The 4,497-nt window shown below is 34.2% G+C and overlaps 1 protein-coding gene across 21 annotated transcripts in view; it reads right to left on the reverse strand.

Moving 5' to 3' along the window:
• Positions 1-583: 583 nt before the first annotated feature.
• The window catches only part of LOC105475796 (forkhead box P2), a 600,968-nt gene continuing 597,054 nt past the window's right edge, over positions 584-4,497 (reverse strand). For all 21 annotated transcript variants that reach the window (XM_071094601.1, XM_071094595.1, XM_071094597.1 and 18 more), the window contains one exon: positions 584-4,497. This exon is cut by the window's right edge and continues 381 nt beyond it. The gene's annotated coding sequence lies outside the window, so the exon portion shown is untranslated.

Genomic DNA, 4,497 nt, shown 5'->3' on the forward strand with positions numbered 1-4,497 from the left:
TCTTGTTATTCCTAATCTGTAAATTGTTCTCCTTATATTATAGAAAATGCTCAGACTGGATTCACATCTTGTTATATAGCCTTTAGTAAGTTAACAAAATACACTGGACAGGATACATTGGTAATCATTTACTTTCAACAATTGATAGAGGAAAAAATGTAATGTTCAAGGACATTAATCTCACGTCCGTACTTCTTTTTCAAAACATTTTTTAATCCTGTGGAAAGTCCTTTAGTCAAGGTACCCTTTCACTAGGATGACAGAAAATATTAAGTTACACATAAAAAAAAATTCTCAACAGATTCATTTTCCTTTTACTTTTGATTGTGAGGAGATTTAGAAGTTAGGTTAAAGTAAGCGAAATTTTCCAATGCAGGGGCCCTATCTTGCCTGTTTTTTTCACATCAAATTGTGGGTCTGGAACAGATCCCTAATATCCTAAAAAGCATTTCCTTGGAAGCTACTTACCTATCTCCGACATATTCCTCTAAACCATGGCTGGATGCTGTGGGTGTGACTGACATTTAGAGGCAAAACAAAAAAAGACGATAAAGCAAGAAAGTCATAAAGTTAAAAAGAGTAATCATGTTTTCCCCTGGCATTTTTTAATGGTCAGAATTTATAATGTCAAATTGTATCAGAATAAAAACACGAAAACATGAGATGAGTGTGTGGGGAAGCAATTTGGAACCTGAAGACAGTTTTTAATGGAATGCATTTGACAAGCAGCCTCCATCTTTATTGACTACATTTGAGTATGGTCTGGTTTATGAATCCCCAATCCCTAAGAAAATAATTTTAAACAAATTGTGGGACATGTGTACACAAATTTATGACTTGGCTCTGGCATGGAAGAATGGTCTCTCCGAAAGAATAAAATCCTAGTGGTTATAAATGGGTCAAAAAGAATTAGATTTTTTTATTTATACTTCAGAAATGTAATCAAGTGAATGAAATGGTTTCATATACATTTTTACATCCAACAGCAGTGACACACTGTTCATACATTAATTCTATAGTAAAATGTACATCCTTCTTTTTTGCTAAGATATGCCAAGTGTTCATGGACAAAAAAAAAACCTTTCATTGCAACCTGAACTAGTGAAATAACAAGGGTAAGCCATGTTCCTTTCAATAGCTTTATAGACTTAATAAAGCTATTGTCCAAATGTGTGTTAATACTGGCATGTGTAAGATGAAGTCTCAAAATTCTCAAAAATGTAAATGTCCAACTTGAAAACTTTACAAAATACTGTATTGGATTTTGCGACTGAATCTGCCCAGGGACATTAAAGTCCAGGATGGTTTATTTAAGTGTACTTCTGTAGCTCTATTCCTAGCTGACTATTCTTCGATTCCCTAATCACAAAGAAATGCATTCTTATGAAGTTAAGCAGCTGTAGACACAGAATGCTGATGACATTTTCTCCATATCTGAGTTATCTAAAGAAAACCCAGTTAGTGGTAATTCTACCAAATACTTGTAACATTCACATAAAATTTTAATTTATTTTCAAATAGTACAACTGTGCCACGAATCCAACCACATAGAATATAAGCCTTAAGCCCACTAGGTTTAAGCAATTGTGTCTTTGTAGACTAAAACTATGTAAAATAAAATCTGATAACTCCCTGGTGTTAGAGGTAGACAGTTTTCTTTCAAATCCTAGGTTTGGTCCTTTATTTTATTCAGCAGTGAAAGCCATGAATACAGAACGAATAACAGCTGTTACAATTCTCAACCATGACTTCTAACGTCAGAGAATTCAAAGTATGAACATAGTACACAGTAATGAAAAGTATCAAAAATTAGTTTACCTCAAAAAAGATAAATAAAACAGGTATATTCCACCAATACATAAACAGATGTTTGTGCTACAGTTTAAAATTTGCTGTATACAAAAGATCATAGTCCCCATAATCAGCTTATGATAGAAGCAAGAATACATGAGCCATTTAAATTGTCAGACATTATGCTTTATAAGGTATGCACAGAAGTTCAAGCAATAAATACATACATTAGTTCAAAGCCTTACAATAGCTACGCAAAGCAGATGCAGAAAAGCAGATTTGCTATTACTAGCAAGCAATGATATAAGAGTAAAAATTCATGAAATGCATTAAAGCAACATTTTTCTTAGAAAAAGTCTGGTCATTTATGGGTCCACCAACATTTTTACATAATATGCACAATTATCAAAATACAGACCAAGCATTTCAGAAAACTCCAAAAAACCTAAAATCTATTTTCAAAGCAATTGCAGTTTTGGAGGTTTTTCTGGTATAATGTGCAAGCAGCTATTTTTTAAAATTGTATTCATATAAAACCCATGCAAAACTCTACAGGTATATGCATTCTGTGGCTGAGACTTCCTTTCAAAAGTTTTCTAACTGAGGTATGCATACTTTAGCATTGTAGTCTTAGGCCACCCTCCTGATGGTACAACTCTCACAGTTACTTCCAGTCCATCATAGCCTTTTGAACATGCACCTGAAAAGACCCATTTTTCCTTTCAGATAATCCTTACAGTAGGATCCTAGATGACTGAAAACCATCTTTCACCATACCCATCTTTCATTTAATACCATATTGTAAACTTCCGGTTCATTGATCATGACCCAAAGACAAACATAATGAAAAGTAGCAGTTACTGTGACGTTCTCACGTTTCATGCAATCTGCCATAATTGTTCTAATTTTTTTCTTTTTTTTTTTTCTTTTTTTTTTTTGCAGAGGTAGAAGCTTTCAGAAAGCCTTTTGGGTAAGTGGGAAAACCCTTTTGAAAGCCGTTATGTCCTTTTATTTGGTGTGATAGATGACTGGGTATCTCTCTAACTCTATTTGCTGACTTCAGCAAAGAATCAATGATGAGCTTAGTTTGCAAGAACCGGTTCCATCACATGGAACTGGTACGTATGTTAAGCTCTAGCAGCCACCTTCTGTCAAAACTGTTTGTAAAGCAATAACCATAATCAGGTTATGAGGTCCCTTGGTTGGGGGAAAAAGTATTATCAAGACTTGGCACAGCACATGAAAAGCAACACGTTAAGTTTCTAGGTTTTAAGCAAACATCTGACTATGCTATTTTCAACTACACCATTACTCAGTATCATAGTTTTGGGGTTTGGAGTTGTCAAGAAAACCAGCATTCCAACAATTTGGCCTGTGCAAGTCTTTGAAGGGAGTGTATTGTTAGTGTTAATATCCCGTATAAGCAGAGGCAGAATTATATGTAACTTTGGTTTGACTGAAAATAAATACCATGGACTACAATTGCTATAATCTTTGCTTTCAGTGTAAAAACTCAGCTAGATCACTTTAAAATCAATATGAAATTAATTTTTGGCTTTACTAGACCTTTTATGTTTGGTTCCTACTTTTTGTTTTTTCATTATAACTTAAGACTATAAAAAAATAGTACACAACAAATAGTAAGACCGTACAAGACATCTTCTAACAACATGTATTCACCACTGAAAATAACTGACTGAATGAGGGAAAACAAAAACACAAAGTACTATATATATAACAATATGCAATCTGCATTTGCATCAAGTACATAATCGTTTTGGTCAGTGATCCACATTTGTTGCTTTCTAGCATATCATAACTTCCACTGCAGATTTTGTCCTCACCTCTGTCTTTAATGAAAGCAAATCTTCATTGCATTTAGATGGACTTTTGGCCTCAGAAGATTACTCTGTGACTGAATTAACTTTTTTTAGTTGTGGTTTTTGTCATATTTTGTTTCTTTGTTTAGGGCTAAATGAAAAGATCCCAGAGGTCATCAGAAAACAGCAGGTAGTTCATGGAAAAGGTTCCTTTGTACTAATTGAAGTTACAGAAGGCTGACCAAAGCATGTGGCTGCTTCTGTCCTTGAGCTCTTGGCCATGGTTAGAGTTGGCTTTGGTTTGCAGCTGTAGCCTTTGACTGTGTTTGCAGGTAGACAAAGCTTTATCACAAGGAGGTAAAGAGTACAGTTGTAAGATCTATGCAGATATGCAAATGTTTCTATGGTGCTTGCACAGATAATGTTAGCTTAGGATTGCACTTTACATCTTAACACTAACAGCACAGACTGGAAGCCTAAGGTTTTAGATGGTTGCAACAGTCTAATTACTGTGTTCTGTAATAACTAACTTATGTCATTTACAGTTGGTGGCACCAACATAAAAAACTAATGTTCTGTTGTTTAAAATTCAGCTAGATACAAGCAGTGACACTAATTTCTGATACTACTCCTGTGCAAATTAAAAACAATAGCAACAAGTTGAACTTGACCAGCAATTGTTTCTAACATTACAACTACTGAATGCTGGAAAATTCACATTAATGAAACTAACACTATTTTTGGCAGTATATGAGGCGCATTTGCTTTCTACAGGACATGTATCCTCATATTCAGTCATTTCATGAACCCTTAAGAGCCACATTTTTTAAATGGGCAAAGCCATTATAGAAAGAACAGTTCATTTTTTTTTTTTTTCAAGAAAATC

The sequence above is a fragment of the Macaca nemestrina genome, chromosome 4 (assembly GCF_043159975.1).
Source record: "Macaca nemestrina isolate mMacNem1 chromosome 4, mMacNem.hap1, whole genome shotgun sequence".
Lineage (NCBI taxonomy): Eukaryota > Metazoa > Chordata > Mammalia > Primates > Cercopithecidae > Macaca > Macaca nemestrina.